Source organism: Macaca mulatta, chromosome 13 (genome assembly GCF_049350105.2).
Source record: "Macaca mulatta isolate MMU2019108-1 chromosome 13, T2T-MMU8v2.0, whole genome shotgun sequence".
Lineage (NCBI taxonomy): Eukaryota > Metazoa > Chordata > Mammalia > Primates > Cercopithecidae > Macaca > Macaca mulatta.
Genome location: NC_133418.1, coordinates 84,216,192 through 84,238,894, shown reverse-complemented (window position 1 = coordinate 84,238,894; position 22,703 = coordinate 84,216,192).

The window sequence follows — 22,703 nt, the reverse complement described above, 5'->3', positions numbered from 1 at the left end:
ATGAGTTCAATTCCTGGATATCCTTGTTAACTTTCTGTCTCGTTGATCTGTCTAATGTTGACAGTGGGGTGTTGGAGTCTAAGTCTCTTTGTAAGTCTCTAAGGACTTGCTTGATGAATCTGGGTGCTCCTGTATTGGGTGCATATATATTTAGGATAGTTAGCTCTCCCTGTTGAATTGATCCCTTTACCATTATGTAATGGCCTTCTTTGTCTCTTTTGATCTTTGATGGTTTAAAGTATGTTTTATCAGAGTCTAGTATTGCACCCCCTGCTTTTTTTTTTTTGTTCTCCATTTGCTTGGTAGTTCTTCCTCCATCCCTTTATTTTGAGCCTATGTGTGTCTCTGCATGTGAGATGGGTCTCCTGAATACAGCAGACTGATGGGTCTTGACTCTTTATCCAGTTTGCCAGTCTGTGTCTTTTAATTGGAGCATTTAGTCCATTTACATTTAAGGTTAAGATTGTTATGTGTGAACTTGATCCTGCCATTATGATATTAACTGGTTATTTTGCTCGTTAGTTGATGCAGTTTCTTCCTAGCCTCGATGGTCTTTACATTTTGGCATGTTTTTGCAATGGCTGGTACCGGTTGTTCCTTTCCATGTTTAGTGCTTCCTTCAGGGTCTCTTGTAAGGCAGGCCTGGTGGTGACAAAATCTCTAAGCATTTGTTTATCTGTAAAGGATTTTATTTCTCCTTCACTTATGAAACTTAGTTTGGCTGGATATGAAATTCTGGGTTTAAAATTCTTTTCTTTCAGAATGTTGAATATTGGCCCCCACCCTCTTCTGGCTTGTAGAGTTTCTGCCGAGAGATCTGCTGTTAGTCTGATGGGCTTCCCTTTGTGGGTTACCCGACCTTTCTCTCTGGCTGCCCTTAAGATTTTTTCCTTCATTTCAACTTTGGTGAATCTGGCAATTATGTCTCTTGGAGTTGCTCTTCTTGAGGAGTATCTTTGTGACGTTCTCTGTATTTCCTGAATTTGAATGTTGGCCTGCCCTACTAGGTTGGGGAAGTTCTCCTGGATGATATCCTGAAGAGTGTTTTCCAACTTGGTTCCATTTTCCCCGTCACTTTCAGGCACCCCAATCAGACGTAGATTTGGTCTTTTTACATAATCCCATACTTCTTGCAGGCTTTGTTCATTTCTTTTTCTTCTTTTTTCTTTAGATTTCTCTTCTTGCTTCATTTCATTCATTTGATCATCAATCGCTTATACTCTTTCTTCCAGTTGATCGAGTCGGTTACTGAAGCTTGTGCATTTGTCACATATTTCTCGTGTCATGGTTTTCATCTCTGTCCATTCGTTTATGGCCTTCTCTGCATTAATTATTCTGGTTATCAATTCTTCCACTTTTTTTTCAAGATTTTTAGCTTCTTTGCGCTGGGTACTAATTCCTCCTTTAGCTCTGAGAAGTTTGATGGACTGAAGCCTTCTTCTCTCATATCGTCAAAGTCATTCTCTGTCCAGCTTTGATCCGTTGCTGGCGATGAGCTGCCTTCCTCAGTTGATAATGCAGAAATCACCTGTCTTCTGTGTCGCTAGCACTGGGAGCTGGAGACTGGAGCTGTTCCTATTCGGCCATCTTGCTCCGCTCCGCTATTCAAAATTGTCTCTGGTACTTTTCTAGTTTCTCTTATAAGAATGATTTCTAATATAAACTTCAAGACTGTGTTACTTTCTTTAGGCACCTGGGCTCACCAATCAGAAAGACATAATTTTTGCCCTAAGGCCTGTCGGGGCAGGGGACTATCTGGAATTTTAGGATCCTTTCTCAGACTAGCAGGCCTAATAAAAGCTATTCCTGAAACTAGGATATGGGGAGCTTCAGAAATGTATCCTTCCTATTCAAGTGAGGACAAAAGACGTCACTCTTCCAACCCTAGAGATCCCTTCCTTCCCTCAGGGTATGGCCCTTCACTTCATTTTGGAGGCATAACATCTTTATAGGACACGAATAAAGTCCCAATACTAACAGGAGAAAGCTGAGGACTCTAACAAGTTTTCGAGAATGTGTCAGTGAGGACCACTACATTTTTGGTCCTCTTTGTGGTCTAGGAGGACAGGCAAGGGTGCAAGTTTTTGAAAATGTATCAGTAAGGGCCACTAAATCCGACCTTCCTTGGTCCTCCTCATGGTCTAGGAGGAAAACTCGTGTTTCTGCTGCTGTGTCAGTGAGCACAACTATTCCAATCAGCAGGATCCAGGCACTGTTGTGGGTTCTTGGTTAAGAGGTGCTTCTGCTGTTGTGTCGGTGAGCGCAACTATTCTGATCAGCAGGGTTCAGGGACCATTGCAGGTTCTCGTGCAGGGAGGAAACAAACCCCGTCTTTCCCGTTCAGATGGGAAACACTCAGGCATCAACAGAATCACCCTTGAAATGCATGCTAAGCCATTGGGACCAATTTGATCCACAAACCCTGAAAAAGAGGTGGCTCATTTTTTTCTGTACTGTGGCTTGGCCCCAATATTCTCTCTCTGATGGGGAAAAGTGGCCACCTGAGGGAAGTATAAATTACAATATTATCCTGCAGCTTGACCTTTTCTGTAAGAGGGAAGGCAAATGGAGTGAAATACCTTATGTTCAAGCTTTCTTTTCATTGAAGGAGAATACACAACTATGCAAAGCTTGCAATTTACATCCCACAGGAGAACCTCTCAGCTTACCCCCATATCCTTTCCTCCCTATAGCTCCACTTCCTATTAATGATAAGCCTCCTCTAATCTGTCCCACCCAGAAAGAAATAAGCAAAGAAATCTCCAAAGGACCACAAAACCCCCTGGGCTATTGGTATGTCCCCTTCAAGCTGTAAAGGGAGGGGAATTTGGCCCAACCCAGGTACATGTCCCCTTCTCCCTCTCTGATTTAAAGCAGATCAAGGCAGACCTGGGGAAGTTCTCAAATGATCCTTATAGGTACATAGATGTCCTACAGGATCTAAGGCAAATCTTCGATCTCACTTGGAGAGATGTCATGCTATTGTTAGACCAAACCCTGGCCTTTAATGAAAAGAGTGCGGCTTTAGCTACAGCCCGAGAGTTTGGAGATAGCTGGTATCTTAGTCAAGTAAATGATACAATGACAGCTGAAGAAAGGGACAAATTCCCTACTGGTCAGCAAGCCATCCCCAGTATGGATCCCCACTGTGATCTAGACTCAGATCTTGGGGACTGGATTCATAATTATCTGTTGACCTGTGTTCTAGAAGGACTAAGGAGAATTAGGAAAAAGTCCATGAATTATTCAATGATGTCCACCATAACTCAGCGAAAGGAAGAAAATCCTCTTGCCTTTCTCAAGTGGCTACCGGAGGCCTTAAGAAAATATATTCCCCTGTCACCTGACTCACTCGAAGGTCAATTGATTCTAAAAGATAAGTTTATTACCCAATCAGCCACAGACATCAGGAGAAAACTCCAAAAGTGATCCCTGGGCCCTGAACAAAATCTGGAGGCATTATTATACCTGGCAAGCTTGGTGTTCTATAATAGGGACCAAGAGGAAAAGGCTGAAAAGGAAACGAGAGATCAGAGAAAGGCCACAGCCTTACTCATGGCCCTCAGAGAAACAAACCTTTGTGGTTCAAAGGAGACAGAAAATGGAGCAGGCCAATCACCTGGTGGGGCTTGTTATCCGTGTGGTTTGCAAGGACACTTTAAAAAAGACTGTCCAATGAGAAACAAGTTGCCGCCTCACCCATGTCCACTATGCTGAGGCAATCACTGGAAGGTGCACTGCCCCAGAGGACAAAGGTTCTCTGAGCCAGAAGCCCCCAACCAGATGATTCAACAACAGGACTGAGGGTGCCCAGGGTACGCACCAGCTCATATCATCGCCCTCACTGAGCCCCGGGTATGTTTAACCATTGAGGGCCAGGAAAATGACGTCCTCCTGGACACTGGTGCAGCCTTCCCAGTGTTAATCTTCTGTCCCAGACAATTGTCCTCAAGGTCCATTACCAACCAAGGAATCCTGGGACAGACTGTAACCAGGTACTTCTCCCACCTCCTCAGTTGTAATTGGGAGACTTTGCTCTTTTCACACGCCTTTCTTGTTATGCTAGAAAGTCCCACACCCTTATTAGGGAGGGATATATTAGCCAAAGCTGGAGCTATTATCTACATGAATATGGGGAACAAGTTACCCATTTGTTGTCCCCCGCTTGAGGAGGGAATCAACCGTGAAGTCTGGGCATTGGAAGGAACAAACTCAAGCTCCAGTCTTAAGCCTTCTCACAGGACAAAAACTTCTCTTTATATGTCACAGAAAGAGCAGGAATAGATCTTAGGGTCCTTCCTCCGACTAGTGGGACAACCCCACAACCAGTGGCATACCTAAGTAAGGAAATTGACATAGTGGCAAAAGGCTGGCCTCGCTGTTTATGTGTAGTTGTGATAGTGGCCATCTTAGTGTCAGAGGCTATTGAAATAATACACGGAAAGGATCTCACTATCTGGACTACTCATGATGTAAATGGCATACTAGGTACCAAAGGAAGTTTATGGCTATCAGACAACCGCCTGCTTAGATACCAGGTGCTACTCTTTGAGGGACCGGTGCTTCAAATACACCCGTGTGCGGCCCTCAACCCTGCCACTTTTCTCCCAGAGGATGAGGAACCAATTGAGAATGACTGCCAACAAATTATAGTCCGGAATTATGCCACCCAAGAAGATCTCTTAGAAGTCTCCTTAGCTAATCCTGACCTTAACCTATATACCGATGGAAGTTCATTTGTGGAGAATGGGATACGAAGGGCAGGTTATGCCATAGTCAGTGATGTAACAGTAGTTAAAAGTAAGCCTCCTCCCCCAGGGACCAGTGCCCAGTTAGCAGAACTAATGGCACTTACCCGAGCCTTAGAACTGGGAAAGGGAAGAAGAATAAATGTGTATACAGATAGCAAGTATGCTTATCTAATCCTACATTCTCATGCTGCAATATGGAAAGAAAGGGAGTTCCTAACCTCTGGGGGAAGCCCCATTAAATACCAGAAGGAAATCATGGAGTTACTGCATGCAATGCAAAAATCCAAGGAGGTGGCAGTGTTACACTGCCAAAGCCATCAAAAAGGCGAAGGAGAGGGGAGAAAAGCAGCATAAGCAGCTGGCAGAGGCAGGGAAAGACCAACAGAAAGGAAAGAGAGAAAGAGACAGAAAATCAGAAAGAGAGAGAGGAAGAGACAGAGAGAGGAAGAGACAGAGAGACAAAGAGAGAAAGAAAGAGAGAGAAAGACAGGAAGTCAAAGAGAAGGAGACAGAGGAAGACAGCAAAACAGACAGAAAGTCAAAGAGAGACAGAGAGAGAGGAAAAGACAGATAGACAGAAAGTCAGAGAAAGAGAGGGGAAAGACAGAAAGAGAAGGAAGGAGAGAGAAAGAGACAGAAAGTCAGAGAGAGAGAAATAGTAAAGAAAAAACAGTGCACCCTATTCCTTTAAAAGCCAGGGTAAATTTAAAACTTATAATTAGTAATTGAAGGTCTTCTCCATAACCCTCTAACACTCCAATACCACCTTGTTGTCAGTGTAAACACCAATTCTAAGTTAATATGGACTGAATGAGGTTTTATTAATAGCAAAGAAAACTTAAAATCCCAAACTTAACAAGGCTTTCAACAAAAGTAAAGTTTTTGCTAAAAGTTAACAGTGTAACATGTATTATCCTAATACCACACACTCCCAAAGGATTTCTCAGATAGTTTGCAAGAAATAACGAAATCTATCCTTACTTTACAATCCCAAATAGACTCTTTGGCAGCAGTGACACTCCAAAACCGCGGAGGCCTAGACCTCCTCACTGCTGAGAAAGGAGGACTCTGCACCTTCTTAGGGGAAGAGTGTTGTTTTCACACTAACCAGTCAGGGATAGTATGAGATGCTGCCTGGCGTTTACAGGAAAAGGCTTCTGAAATCAGACAACACCTTTCAAACTCTTATACCAACCACTGGAGTGGGGTGACATGGCTTCTCCCCTTTCTAGGTCCTGTGACAGCCATCTTGCTATTACTCGCCTTCGGGCCCTGTATTTTTAACCTCCTTGTCAAATTTGTTTCCTCTAGGATCGAGGCCATCAAGCTACAGATGGTCTTATAAATGGAACCCCAAATGAGCTCAACTAACAACTTCTAGTGAGGACCCCTGGACCGATGGGCTGGCCCTTTCACTGGACTGAAGAATTCCCCTCTGGAGGACACTACAACTGCAGGGCCCCTTCTTCATCCCTATCCAGCAGGAAGTAGCTAAAGCAGTCATTGCCCAATTCTCAACAGCAGTTGGGCTGTCCTGTTTAGAGAGGGTACTGAAAGTTGAAGCCAGCTGGACTTCCTGGGTCGAGTGGGGACTTGGAGAACTTTTCTGTCTAGCTGGAGGACTGTAAATGCACCAATCAGCACTCTGTAAAATGGACCAATCAGCAGGATGTGGGCAGAGCCAAATAAGGGAATAAAAGCTGGCCACCCTAGCCAGCAGCAGCAACCGGCTGGGGTCCCCTTCCATGCTGTAGAAGCTTTGTTCTTTCACTCTTCATAATAAATCTTGCTGCTGCTCACTCTTTGGGGCCGCACTACCTTTATGAGCTGTAACGCTCACTGCGAAGGTCTGCAGCTTCACTCCTGAAGTTGGCAAGACCACGAACCCACCGGGAGGAACAAACAACTCCAGATGCATCATATTTAAGAACTGTAACACTCACTGTGAGGGTCCATGGCTTCATTCTTAAATTCAGCGAGACCAAGAACCCACAGGAAGGAATAAATTAGGGACACAACAGCACAAATGAGCTAATCATATTATTTTCTCCTTATGGTAGTGGGAACTGACATAATATATTTACATACGCAGAATCACAGTTGCTCTTGCAGTATGAATACAGGACATTTACATTGCATTAAAGATATATATTACCACATTTTGTTTGCTAACATTTTATTGACTCTGTTTTTGCACCCGTACTCATAGGTGAAATCTGATGTCTATAGAGTTTATTTTCCATCCTATTCTTGTCTAACTCAAACATGTATTAGCTTTATAAAACAAGGGAGTATTTATTTATTTATTTATTTTATTTTATTTTATTTTTTTTTGAGACGGAGTCTTGCTCTGTCACCCAGGCTGGAGTGCAGTGGCGAATCTCAGCTCACCTCAAGCTCCGCCTCCCGGGTTCACGCCATTCTCCTGCCTCAGCCTCCCGAGTAGCTGGGACTACAGACGCCCGCCACCTCGCCCGGCTAGTTTTTTTGTATTTTTTAGTAGAGACGGGGTTTCACCGTGTTAGCCAGGATGGTCTCGATCTCCTGACCTCGTGATCCACCCGTCTCGGCCTCCCAAAGTGCTGGGATTACAGGCTTGAGCCACCGCGCCCGGCCTAACAAGGGAGTATTTAGCATTCTATTCTCTGAAAATGTTCAAATTTTTAGAATGGAAAAATAGGGACAATAAAGAGAAATAGATTTAGAAGTGCATACTTGAAATAAAAGGAATTTATTCAGTTAATGACTTAAGCCCCCACCACAAGAATATTTTGTAAAGACTAATAATTTAATTCCAAAGAAAACCCAAGAAAGAAATTACCAAGAAATAAGAATATAAACAGAATTCAATAAACTAGAACTCTAAGAAACAATATTTAAGTGTAATAAAATGAAACACATTTTCTTTGAAAAGTCTAAGTAAATAGATACATGTCTAAGAGCATTGATAATATGATATTAAAAAGTAGTGAGACACAAGCAGTCTTAGAAATGAACAGTAAAACATAATTATACCTACAATAAAACTGAAGTAATAAGAAAGTTTTCAGGAAGTTCTGTGAAAATAAATTTGAAAATTAGGTGAAATCCAGAACTTCCTCGACAAAAATATAGCCTTAAACTCATTCAGAAGATTTTGAAAGCACAAATAGTTCCACCATTATTAAAGACATAGAATCACACTCAGATGCCTACATACACAAACATAGAGACAAACACATGTACACAATTTATACAGCTGTTTAAGGTTTATACTGCTTATTTTTGTTTCTGCTAATGTTGACATATATTTTGTTTCATTGCATATTTTAATTTTTGTATTATGGACTCATTATTTTTCACTGGATGTTTTCTGTGCAAACTAACTGGAGAGTTTCTTCTTCAGACCAATATTGTATTTGCTTTGTCAGTTGCATCAGAGATAAGTCCTACAGCAATTCTTGTTAGGGTTTCCTAAACTGTCAGAATGGTATACAGATGACCTGGAAAAGTGGGTGAGGCCAGATCCCTGTGTAAACATTTTTAGAAAGGATCTCTGTATTTTAAGTTACAGAATCAAATTATAAATAGGCGATAAATATATTAAATGTGCCAATGGGTTATTTTTTTTCTAGTTCACCTTTTTACTGAATATGTAACCCTTCTATGATCTTTTTATTGCTGGATTATTCAAGTGACATGCGTTCACTCTTTAAATCAGTAGTGTGCTGGATGAAGTTAGCTCACACTGGCTTGTGTCAGCTGATTGTCCACATTTCTCCCCAATTCCTAGTTCATGATATCATACTGGTAGCCTGAAATCAGCCATAGTATGTTATTGACACCACAGAATTAGCAGATGCTAGATATTAGTACTTTCCTCCTCCCCTAGATACCCTATTATTAAACCAGCAAACCACATCTTTGACCCAATGTGAAGGAAGATCCAAAATTATGAATTTTCCAGGAGATATTTTTTCTTACACAGCCTCCAAGATGAAGCAGACAAGTTGCTTTGTTATCACTCCATGGATGTAAGTGAATCACTGTTGTCCACACTTTCATTTAAGTTGCAGCCTTGGATTGTCCAGGCTTCATGAAGAAGTTATAACCCATTTTCTCTTGTCAACACAAATCTTCATTTCTTCTCCTTGGATAATTATTAAATCTTAGTTCTCCTGAACATTCCTCTCCAATAACAAGTTACCCTAAGAAAACCAAGACATTCATTTCAGCTAATGGCTCTGTTTTCCAATTTCCTCTTTGATTTTGACCTCTGGGGATTCATTTTCAAAATTAACTATGCAATTTCAAATTGATATTAATATATTGCTACTAGCATTTACCAGGGTTTTGATAACAAGAAGGATTTTATTTTATCTAGTCCACAAAATTGCCATAAACAGTAGCTTTCATCCACCCTTAAATTATAAAAGTTTTGATAATTTTTTTTAAGCATGGAAAATAAAAGGCAACATAATAAATGAAACTCTACTGTAATTTTTATTTTGAAATTAGAACTCCTGTACTTCATTACATGTTAGGTACCCAAAGGCTGTTACGAATTTATGTGACCTTTAAAACCACTATGCTATGCAAATTTGAGATGCATTTATCAGGCTTATCGCTTTTTTATTTATTAAATTTCACCAGCTAAGCTTTGGAAAGTTTTGCTTTCACTTTTGCATATGAAACTTATACAGAGCAAACGTGACAATCATAATATTTTGTGATTACATTTAGTGTTCACTGTAGTATAAGCAAGTTTCCATTTCTGGATTTGTAATGCTTCACAGAAAGGTTGTACCATGATTTATTTCACTCTTTCAATATTGTTGGTTATTTCAGTTGCTTTCAATTTTTTAATACCACACACAGAAAAACTAAATCAAAGCAAACTTACACACATAAACTCCATATTTGGATCATTTCTTTGAAAATTTTTTTAGAAATGATTTTCATATTGATTTATAAATATGATAGTGGGAGCCTCTCTGGTTTTTTGTAAGTAGCAAATTACAAGTAGAAAGAAAATCACATGTCTTTATCAGCCAAAGTTTCTAGGGTTTCCTTTTTTTATTTTTATTTATTTATTTACTTATTTGAAAAAGCTTATGCTTTTTAACTTCATTTTTTTATTATTATACTTTAAGTTCTGGGATGCACGTGCAGAATGTGCAGGTTTCTTACATAGGTATACACGCCCCATAGTGGTTTGCTGCACCCATCAATCAGTCATCTACATTAGGTATTTCTCCTAATACTATCCCTCCACTAGACCGCCACCCCCCGACAGGCCCCAGTTTGTGATGTTCCCCTTCCTGTGTCCATGTGTTCTCATTGTTCAACTCTCACTTATGAGTGAGAACATGTGGTGTTTGGTTTTCTGTTCCTGTGTTAGTTGGCTGAGAATGATGGTTTCCAGCTTCATCTATGTCTCTGCAAAAAACATGAACTCATTCTTTTTTTATGACTCCACAGCATTCCATGGTGTATATGTGCCATATCTTCTTTATCCATTCTATCATTGATGGGCATTTGGGTTGGTTCAAAGTTTTTGGTATTGTGAATAGTGCTGCAATAAACATATGGGTGCATGTGTCTTTATAGTAGAATGTTTTATAATCCTTTGGGTATATACCCAGTAATGGGATTGCTGGGTCAAACGGTATTTCTGGTTCCGGATCCTTGAGGAATCACCACACTGTCTTCCACAATGGTTGAACTAATTTACACTCCCACCAGTGGTGTAAAAGCTTTCCTATTTCTTCACATTCTCTCGAGCATCTGTTGTTTCCTGACTTTTTAATGACCACCATTCTAACTGACATGAGATGATATCTTATTGTGGTTTTTATTTGCATTTCTCTGATGACCACTGATGATAAGCAGGGGTTGCAATCCTAGTCTCTGATAAAACAGACTTTAACCCAACAAAGATCAAAAAGACAAAGAAAGCCATTACTTAATGGTAAAGGGATCAATGCAACAAGAAGAGCTAACTATCCTAAATATATAGGCACCCAATACAGGACCACCCAGATTCATAAAGTAAGTCCTCAGAGACCTACAAAGATACTCCCACACAATAACAGTGGGAGACTTTAACACCCCACTGTCAATATTAGACAGATCAACAAGACAGAAAATTAACAAAGATATTCGGGATTGGAACTCAGCTCTGGACCAAGCAGACCTAATAGACATCTACAGAACTCTCCACCCCAAATCAACAGAATATACATTCTTCTTAGCACCACACTGCACTTATTTTAAAACAGCCCACATAAATTGGAAGTAAAGCACTCCTCAGCAAGTGCAAAAGAATGGAAATCATAACAAACAGTTTCTCAGACCACAGTGCAATCAAATTAGAACTCAGGATTAAGAGACTCACTCAAAACCGCACAACTACATGAAAACCGAACAACCTGCTCCCAAATGACGACTGGGTAAATAATGCAATTAAGGCAGGAATAAATGAGTTCTCTGAAACTAATGAGAACAAAGACACAAGGTACCAGAATCTATGGGACACACCTAAAGCAGTGTTTAGAGGGAAATTTATAGCACTAAATGCCCAAGGAGAATGCACGTAAGATCTAAAATCGACATCCTAACATCACAATTAAAAGAACTAGAGAAGCAAGAGAAAACAAATTCAAATCCTAGCAGAAGATAAGAAATAACTAAGATCAGAGCAGAACTGAAAGAGAGACACATGCACAAAAAAACCCTTCAAAAAATCAATGAATCCAGGAGCTGGTTTTTTGAAAAGATTAACAAAGTAGGTAGAATGCTAGCCAGACTTATAAAAGAGACAAGACAGGAGAATCAAATAGACACAATAAAAAATGATAAAGGGGATATCACCACTGATCCCACAGAAATACAAACTACCATCAAAGAATACTATAAACACCACTACACAAATGAACTAGAAAATCTAGAAGAAATGGATAAATTCCTGAACACATACACCCTTCCAAGACTAAACCAGGAAGAAGTCGAATCCCTGAATAGACCAATAATATATTCTGAAATTGAGGCAGTAATTAATAGGCTACCAACCAAAAAAAGCCCAGGACCAGACGGATTCACAGCTGAATTCTACCAGAGGTACAAAGAGGAGCTGGTGCCATGCCTTCTGAAAAAATTCCAAACTATAGAAAAAGAGGGACTCCTCCCTAACTCATTTTATGAGACCAGCATCATCCTGATAGCAAAACCTGGCAGAGACACAACAAAAAATTAAAATTTCAGGCCAATATCCCTGATGAACATCGATGCAAAAATCCTCAATAAAATACTGGCAAACCAAATCTAGCAGCACATCAAAAAGTTTATCCGTTACAATCAAGTCAGCTTCATCCCTGGGATGGAAGGCTGGTTCAACATATGCAAATCAATAAACATAATCCATCACATAAACAGAACCAATGACAAAAACCACATGATTATCTCAATAGATGCAGAAAAGGCTATCGATAAAATTCAACACTGCTTCATGCTAAAAACTCTCAATAAACTAGGTTTTGGTGCGATGCATTTCAAAGTAATAAGAGCTATTTATTTATGACAAACCCACAGCCAATATCATACTGAATGGGCAAAAGCTGGAAGCACTCCCTTTGAAAACCCGCACAAGACTAGGATGCCCTGTGTCACCGCTCCTATTCAACATAGTATTGGAAGTTCTGGTCAGGGCAATGAGGCAAGAGAAAGAAAGAAAGATATTCAATTAGGAAAAGAGGAAGTCAAATTGTCTCTGTTTTCAGATGACATGATTGTATATTTAGTAAACCCCATCGTCTCAGCCCAAAATCTCAAGCTGATAAACAACTTCATCTAAGTTTCAGGAGACAAAATCAATGTGCAAAAATCACAAGCATTCCTATACACCAATAATAGACAAAGAGAGCGCTAAATCATGAGTGAACTCCCATTCACAATTGCTACAAAGAGAATGATATACCTAGGAATACAACTTACAAGGGATGTGAAGGACTTTTTCAAGGAGAAATACGAACCACTGCTCAAGGAATTAAGACAGGAACAAATGGAAACACATTCCATGCTCATGGATAGGAAGAATCAATATTGTGAAAATGGCCATACTGCCCAAAGTAATTTATAGATTCAATGCCATCCCCATCAAGCTACCAATGACTTTCTTCACATAATTAGAAAAAAACTACTTTAAATTTCACATAGAACCAACCCAACCCAAACCAAACCAAACCAAACAAAAACAAACAACCACAACAAAAGCCTATATAGCCAAGACAATCCTAAGCAAAAAGAACAAAGCTGGAGGCATCATGCTACCTGACTTGAAACTATACCACAAGGCTACAGTAACCAAAACAACATGGTACTGGTACCAAAACAGATACATAGACCAATGGAACAGAACAGCGGTCTCAGAAGTAATTCCACACATCTACAACCATCTGATCTTTGACAAGCCTGACAAAAACAAGAAATGGGGAAATGATTCCCTATTTAATAAATGTTGTTGGGAAAACTGACCAGCCACGTGCAGAAAACTGAAACTGAATCCCTTCCTTACACCTTATACAAAAATTAACTCAAGGTAGATTAAACACTTAAACGTAAGACCTAAAACCATAAAAACCAGGATGTAGGCATGGGCAACGACTTCATAACTAAAACACCAAAAGCAATGGGAACAAAGCCAAAATTGACAAATGGGATCTAAATAAACTAAAGAGCTTCTGCACAGTGAAAGAAACTATCATCAGAGTAAAGAGATGACCTACAGAATAGGAGAAAATTTTTGCAATCTATCCATCTGACAAAGGGCTAATATCCATAATCTACAGGGAACTTAAACAAATTTACAAGAAAAGAACAAACAACCCCATAAAAAAGTAGGCAAAGTATATGAACAGACACTTCTTAAAAGAACACATTTATTCAACCAACAAACATATGAAATAAAGCTCTCTTTTTTTTTTTTTTGTTTTTAAAAGAGAAAATCCTATTGAGTCTTTTGTTGTCAGAGAGTACGTAAGATAAACTCCTTTTCATTTTCAAGTCCAACTCTGGTTTATGCTGTCTTAGTAAAAATAAACTCTACCATTTGCAGAAAGCATTTTCCCCCATCTCTAGAACACGGCAAATGAAAATTGAAGTAACTGAAACTGAGAGCACAAAAAGAGAGTTTTCTAGGGGAAGGTATCTGTCTGAAAAAGGATTAAGTAGCCATTTGCTAAGGAGAAGAGCGGAAGAACAGATCATTTTCACCCTAGACGAGAATAAGGGAGATTTCCCCGCCTTTTGATTTTTTAAAGTTGATGTGTACCAGGTGTGAGAGGCATGTCTCAGAAAAAAATGACTTTCATTGAACTATGAGTTTGGAATAATGTCATTTAAGCCTCTTTTAATGGCATGGTTTTATAACACAGAAACTGCAGGGGCCCAGTGATTCCATTGTAATTATAACTTGTTTGATCACATGGTCAAGATAGCCCATAATGTCCATTTCTGTGCCACACAGTACATTCCAACAAGAACAGAAAGCGACTGTAGACTAGAATCAGTCCTCCCAAGGACTCTCCCTCAGTCCAGCAAATTCCTTCATTCTTCAGGTAGCCCCAGCTCAGATTTTGTATTTCCATAAAGTTCAAAGGTGACACTGGTCTTTCTGGTCTGAGGACTACACTTTTGATGAACAAGGCTGCCATATTTCTGTCATTTGACTAGTATAGAGATGCTAGTGAACTCTTCTCCAGAAATTTAAGCTATGCTGGGGCCATTAAAAGGGTTAAGTTACCCAAATGGGAGGAAAACACTTAATCTAATTTTTTTCTTGTATGATTAACATCCGTTATAGACACAGGCATTAGAGTATGGGTGTTCAAAGCAATATCAATATTTTGTGGAAACAGTCCATCCTACATTGAGATTTAGCTTTTTCTATATATCAATATTCCTGTTAAATGTTCAGATTATTTAATATGGTATAGAATGGATTGATTATTCATAGGAATTATGGGGATCATACTAAATCATCAAATGACAACTGCCTATTCTTATTGCTATGGAAACATTTCAGTTAACTAAATAATTTATTATTGAGTGAGTACTCTGAACACATCATGTTAGGTATTACAAAAAGATAAACAACATAAAGTCTTCAGAGACAGAGAACTCATGCACAATTAGTCTGTCAATTATCTGTTATTATATAACAAGTCACCTTAATTCTCAGTGGCTTATAACAATAAGCATTTATTGTGTTCATAATTTAGCAACAGATCGTTTAGACCATACTCAGTTAAGCAGTTCTTCTAATTGAGATTGATTCCATGAGTATCAGTAGTGGTCAGCTGTAATTTGGTCAAGTTGCTGTGCTTCTGGGGGTTGGCTGGCTATCACCCAGAGCAATGAGGACCACTAAACTACATCTCTTGTCTTATAAGAGTGCCCTGGCTCATTTACATTGTACCTCAACAGTGTGTCAAGAGAGAAAAAGGAAATGCAAAGTCCTCTTGAAGCTTGGACTCAGAAATGGCCCACATTCTTTAGGCCAAAGCAAGTCAGAGGGCCAGTGCAGATTCAAGTTATGGAGAAAGAGGTTCCACTCATCGATAAGAGGATCTGTGAAGTTATATGGCCAAGAAGAGAAGAAAAGAATTATTATAGTCATTTTCATAAACAATGTATTATAAATAAATTTTAGACTTTGTCGCAAGTCCTGAAGACTTGCTAAATCTCTTTGTGGCATATCTCTGAGACATGTAGAAAAGCCTTGTTTAGCCTGATAAATTGGGTAAACAATTGTCTTTAGAAATTCACTGTGAGAAAGTTGATGAAACAGCTTATATCTTGAGACTAATATAAACAATTAGCTAGACAAACTTGGATTCACTTTTCTGAATAAAATGTGTGACAACATGATTATGGGTAAAAACGAGGATCAGCTGGTTTCCCACCTGCCAAGAAAACATGCCATAAGAATGTATTCAATTTCAATATTAGCTAATTGACTACTGCTATTCAAATTCCCATTTGACTAACTCACACAGTGAACTCGATTTTTAAAAAAATTGTTGATTAATGATTCTTACTGATATGCTATTAAATTAGCTACATCTTGAGTTAAGAATTGGCTATTAGTTATTTATACAACGAAGGAAGGAAATTGTCTTCAGTTTCTATACTTTAGGAGTGAAAAGCCTGCAAAAATGTATGAAACAGAAAAAAATATGTTTTTGAAGAATACAACAATTCTCATTAAGCTTTCTAGTGGTAAAATTGAATTAGAAGAAACATTTCTGGATTTTGTTATTAAATCCAACTTAATTACATAAATTTATTTGGAATATTTTGTGTGGAGGGAGATAAGACTATTCAAAGGAAATTGCTTAAATATACTTACAAATGCAGTGTTGTTTAAGTTCAAACTACAGTATTTTCTGTCTTAGGACAGCTGAAGCGAGCAAGAAACTAACAGCACAGATTGATAATTGTTAAAGAAATAAAATTCTTGTAATAGGTAATATGAAAAATACTAAGGAATATATGTGCTTACACAGTGGGCCCAATTAAAACCCTATAATTTGATTTCCCAGGGGGATAAATAAAACACATTGTTCCACTGAAGTTTTCATATTTTGCCCTTGTCTTTTTCTAGAACTTAGAGAGATGATGACTTTTTTAACCATATTAAAGATAGTTTCCTAAAATAGGCATATATAAATTTTTATGTCTGGTTGAAAGGGCACCACTTACAGAGTCTGCATGTCACTGTGGTGCTAGTTGCATATTGGTGCTGAGTCCTTGGCTGAGAGCAGTTACAGATGTTGGCATCAACACACTGAGCTTACCTACTCTGGAGATGCTATTTATCTTTACAGAGGCCCCTCAAGGGCATGTGTCTGTGAAACGCAGGCCTGATTCTCCTATGTTTAGATTGCATTCATTAGTTATTTTCATTTTGTAGCTATTAACCCAACAAATTAATATTTAAACATGTAAGCTTTAAAAGTTACTTGAAGAGCTTATGTTGATGAATTGCTGTATAGTCTATGCTTCTTTCCATCTGTTCTCTCCTTGCTCCTTTGGGTGATTTGGAACCTGAAGCCAAGCAGTACATCTGAGTATATTTGCTCACCGTCTGACCACAATCCTAACCAATCTTGACAATTGAATGATTCTTTAAGATCATGAGAAATTTAGAAATGTTGAATTGAGTTTTATGCTGAGATTTTGTATTTGGTCCCCTCACACAATATCATCACCCTCAATTTTCAGAAGTTTTAACTTCTTGGCTAATCTAACACTTTAAAAGCTTGCAGAACTACTTTCTACTCAGTCATTTTTATTATTTCTTTATATAAAAGTATTCCTTTGTCATGGGTGATTGGATCAACAGAAAAGGATAACTGGCATTATCCCTTGATAGACTCAATTGAGTAAAAATCAAATCATTCCAATTACAGGGTGCCAATCAACCTTAGAATGCCCTTGAGTTAACATGAGTAAAATACTGACAGAGGATACTAAAATGGAACAAAGGCTATCAAATTAAGACAAGAATTTTTTTTTTTCATTCTGTGATTACCTGGCTTGGACATTTCAAATAAAGGACTCGCTTATTTAATGACATTACTGAATTCCAAAAATGTTTTTGTAAGCCACATTCCTTTTAAATCATTATTATTTTTTAAATTTAGTTGTATTTTAAAACAACAAAGGAAAATATTTTGATCTCTGAATGTGATAAGATTATACAAACAAAATGCAGAACATATAAAGATAAAAAAGACATAACATTTTGATAATATATTGACTATAATTCTCAAAAAGATGCTCATATTCACAATAGCTGTACTAATAATTATGATTCTTAAAAATGAAACAAGATTAAAATACTGAAAACAAACCATTGTATAACAGAGGGAACTCTGACTGTTTTATGTATTTCGTTCCCAAAGTAGAGATAGTAATCTTTAAGACCTTAGGGATTTGAGGAAATTTGTTACCAATCTCAAAGGAATCTTTTATTTTGTATAATTTTGTAGGCTATAAGTGTAACTTTGTTACATGGATATATTGCCTAGTGGTTAAGGTAGTGGTGAAGTCAGAGCTTTTAATGTATCCATTATCAGAATAACATACATTGTACCCAGTAAGTTATTATTCATCTCCCACCTCCTCCTAACCCCCTTTGAAGTCTCCAGTGTCTATTATTCCACACTTTATGTCCTTGTGCACATGTTATTTAGCTCACAGTTGTGAGAACAAGCAGTATTTTTCTTTCTGTGTTTGAGTTGTTTCACTTAAGATAATGACCTCTAATTCTATCCATGTTGTTGCAAAAGACTTGATTTCATCGTTTAAAAAGGTTGAAAAGGTTGAATAGTATTCCACTGAGTATATATACCACATTTTCTTTATCCAATAATGTTTGATGGACACTTATTTTGATTCTATATCTTTGCTATTGTGTAGAATGCTGTGATAAACACTTTAGATTGCATATCTATCTAAACAATAAACATAGTGAAAAAAGTAAGTGGTTAGGGATCAATAAGACAATTATCATAGCCTGTGACCCTAGACAATTAACCTACCTGAACTTCAATTTCTCTATGTTTAAAATAGAAAGAATGGTACCTATCTCATGGGGTTACTGTGAGGTTTGGAAAAGATAGCATATGTAAAGCACCCTGAATAGAAGCTGGGGCATAATTAGTATTAACTGTTATTTTCTCTATGCTTGTGTGCATGTATGTGTGTTATACATCATCAGTTTATTCTGTAGGCAACATAAGACTTCCTGGGACTGCTTCTACTGTTCCAAGTGCCCATATTGTGCCTTTGGTTATTTGAGAACATGCACTTTTAAAATAATACGTATTTTAATCTTCCTTTTATAGATAAATATTTACTGAGAGTATAACTAGAATCAAGATATTGAGTCAAGCACTGAGGTATCCACAGATATGAATCAGACTGGGAATCTACCTTGACAGAACTCAGAGTACAATAGAGGCATGTGTACATATAAAACTGCCATGCCAAGTGTGCGAGGATAAGCTTAAACAGTCACCAGTAGACAGCCATGGATACTCAAGAGCAGAGAAAGGGTAGTTCCCATTTGGAGTGGGTTTGAAGGTGTCTATGTGTATGGATGAAGGCATATGAGGGTGACTGTGAAGTAAAGCTAAAAGGTGAGCCAGCACTGGACAAAGGGAAGTTCTAGACAGTGATCATAGCATGAGTAAAACCAAAATAACGTTTGCTGTGCAGGGAGTTACAAGTACGCTTAATTGCCCCAGCTATTAGGATGCACGTCAAAGATTAAAAGGTTAGAAAGGAGGCTAGGATCAAAAAATAGAAAACTTTGAGTATCTGGTAGGAGTGTTGACTTTTTCTTTTGATTAACTAAATATGATACCTCTTTTTGCTTTCATTAATTCCTCTTTAAACGTCCAAAATGACTCATTCAGAATAACTCAAGCTCTTTCAGGGGCCATCTTACTAATGACATGGCAGAGTACTGACTTAGGCTGATGTTTTCTTTTCAATGCCTCTTGCATTGTTTCTCCTTTTCCCCTTGTTTTAGCTCACAGGCTTAGTCTATGGGTACAGAACCAAAGTTAGAGACAAATATCGACTAGTTTTCTTGGTGTCTGAATGAGTCAGGCCGGTTTGTCTCCTCTCTGGATATCTCATAAATACCATGTCAATGGAACTCATTGGCTCAGTGAGAGGTAGAAGAACAGAGATTCTGAAAGGGGTCCAGGAACATGCCGTTCTTAGCACAGCAAAAGGCAGAGAAATCTGTGTTTAGAGAAAGCAAAATAAAATGTATTTGGTATAGTTCACCTCATTGCTTTTGTTTCCCTTCCCAGAAGTGAATGATGTGATATTTTACCAGTTTCAAATGCCTCCAATCTGATTTTTGGTTAAAGCAAAAGCAAAAAGACATTTTTTTTTAACCAGAAAGAATAATGATGTATGAAAAACACTTAGCTGTTCCACATGTGCATAAAAAGTTTAATAAATGTCATTCTTTGCACATGAAAATTTAGAAGGTCACAGTGAAGGCACATAATAATCACCCTCTGCTACAGGTGATCTCAGCCTGGCTGCTTATGGAAATCACCTGGGAGGACATCAGACCTACTAAACTGAGGCCTCACAACTGGATTGGGTTAGCGAATTTTAAACCATATATGATTATAAAGGCCAGCCAGAGTTAAAAGCCATTTAACCACCCAAAGCCTTTAGTTTACCTGCTGAGAAACCTCAGAGTCATTAAGAGAAGCGCTCACACTGCTGATTTAAAGTAAAACTAGACCGACCACGGTGGCTCAAGACTGTAATCCCAGCACTTTGGGAGGCTGAGGTGGGCAGATCACCTGAGGTCAGGAATTCAAGACTAGCCTGGCCAACACAGTGAAACCCGGTTTCTACTGAAAAAAAAAAAAATTACCAGGTATGGCAGCACATCCCTGTCATCCCAGCTACTCATTTGGGAGGCTGAAGCAGAAGAATCCTGGGAGGCAGAGGTTGCAGTGAGTCGAAATCATGCCATTGCACTCTAGCCTGGGTGATAAGAGCAAAATTGTGTCTCATAAAAAATAAAGAAAATAAAAATAAATAAACTAAACAAAACAAAAAATATCTGGGCCTAGAACATAGTTCTCCAGAATCCTGTTGTTCTTTTTCCAGAGTTTGTTCTTTTCTCATACATCATGGTAAACAGGGATTTAAAAAAATCTACTTGTTTCTAACATTAAGCTCTTAATTGGGACAGTCATACAACTTTTTATATGTCAGCTACTGTTCAGCATAAAGGCAATGTAGCAGAAAAGAAAAGCCCTGCATTCAGTGAGTTAACACTTGGTAATGGAAAGGAGGAAAATATACAATAAACATAAAGAAGAAAGTGAGGAAATAAATCAAGTGACATGGGTGCATTTCCATGTGTTGGGTGGTGAATTTGGGTAGCTTTTGTGCTAGGCACTGTGCTGGATGCTTGATGCTTGCTAGACATTGAGAACATAGACATTCAAAATAATTCCCTGACACCAAATAGTTGTACTTGAAAGCTGAATGAAAATTGCCAGGAAATAAAGACCAAAAGGAATTTCAAGCTGAAGGATCAGTTTGTACAATGGAATAAATTTATGAGAGAAAATGGTACCTTCAGAGGATTACAAATCAGTTTAATAGTACTAGAACAAATAATGGGAAGAGGCCATAGAAAAATAAATTTCAATCAAATAACAAAGGACAATGTATGCATTGCAAATGGATAAACTGCTTTTCTCCTATGGGAGTGTTTCTCAAACTATTCTGTGTTATGAATTACACCTGGAGAATTTTAAAAAACAAGATTCCACATCTATCCCCAGTATTTCCACTCTAGTGTTTCTGATAATGTTCTGCACCATTTTGAGAAATACTGCTCTAGATGATGGCAAAGTATTAAAGAAATTTAATGCGGGCAAAGCATGATTGGATTTTCGTGTTGTAAAGATTAATGCTGGAAGAAGTACGGAAGATGTATTGGGGACAGAATGATAGATTGAATAGGAAAGTTATGGCACTACTATAAGAGGGAGATAATGAAGGCCTTACTAGGACAGCACTGGAAATGAATAGAAGTAGGAAATAAGTATTTAAAATATTTAAAACTATAATTAACAGATGACAGGACTTAGAAACAGAATTCATGTAAGTAAGTAACAATGAGAGTGGAGTATACAATTGCTTGCAGGCAACTGATTTGGGAAATTGGATGGAAGGTATTGTCAGAAAAAAGATGAGTTCAGACTTGGGCGTGACCATTTCTACATTAGGATCAACTTCACCTCGGCTGTTAGTTGTACTCATCAGTTTGCATCTCAGGAGAGAAGGATGTCCAAAGACATTGATTTGAAAATTATCAACACATATATAACACTTGGATTTCATTAAGAAGATCAAGAAGAAATTATGAGAAAGGAATTATGTTTTGTGTGCATGTTTGTGAATTTTTAAAATATACTTTAAGTTCTGGGGTAAATGTGCAGAACATGCAGGTTTGTTACATAGGTATACATGTGCCATAGTGGTTTGGTGCAACCATCCACCCATCATCTACATTACATATTTCTCCTAATGCTATCCTTCCCCCCTCCCTCCACCCTGCAACAGGCCCCGGTGTATGATGTTCCCCTCTCTGTGTCCACATGTTCTCATTATTCAACACCCACTTAAGAGTGAGAACATGTGGTGTTTGGATTTCTGTTCTTGTGTTTGCTGAGAATGATGGTTTCCAGCTTCATTCATCCATGTCCCTGAAGAGGACATGAACTCATCCTTTTTTATGACTGTACAGTATTCCATGGTGTATATGTGCCACATTTTCTTTATCCAGTCTATCATTGACAGGCATTTGGGTTGGTTCCAAGTCTTTGCTATTGTGAACAGTGGAGATAATTTCAAGAAATAAGTGTGTAATTGTTATAAATGATGAAAGTTGTTGAGCAATTATTTTGAAGTTGACAATTTAAAAGTCATTGGTGGCTGGGTATGGTGGCTCACATCTGTAATCATCTCAGCACTTTGGGAGGCTGAGGTACGAGGATCTCTTGAGCCCAAGAGTTTGAGACCAGCCTGGACAACATGAAGAGATCCCATCTCTACAAAAAAAAAAAAAAAAAAAATCAAATAATTAGCCCAGCATGGTAGCACACACCTGCAATTCTAGTTAATTTGTTTACGAAGAGGGGAGGATGACTTGACCCAGGAGTTCAAGGCTGCAATTGGGCTATGAGCATCCCACTGCACTCCAGCGTGGGTGACAGAGCAAGACCTGTCTCTATTAACCCCCAATAATACAGGTTTACCTATGTAACAAATCTATACTTGTATCCCTGGACTTAAAATAAAGGTTAAAAAGAAAAAACTAAGCAAAATAATGGTTACATATAATACACAGTATAA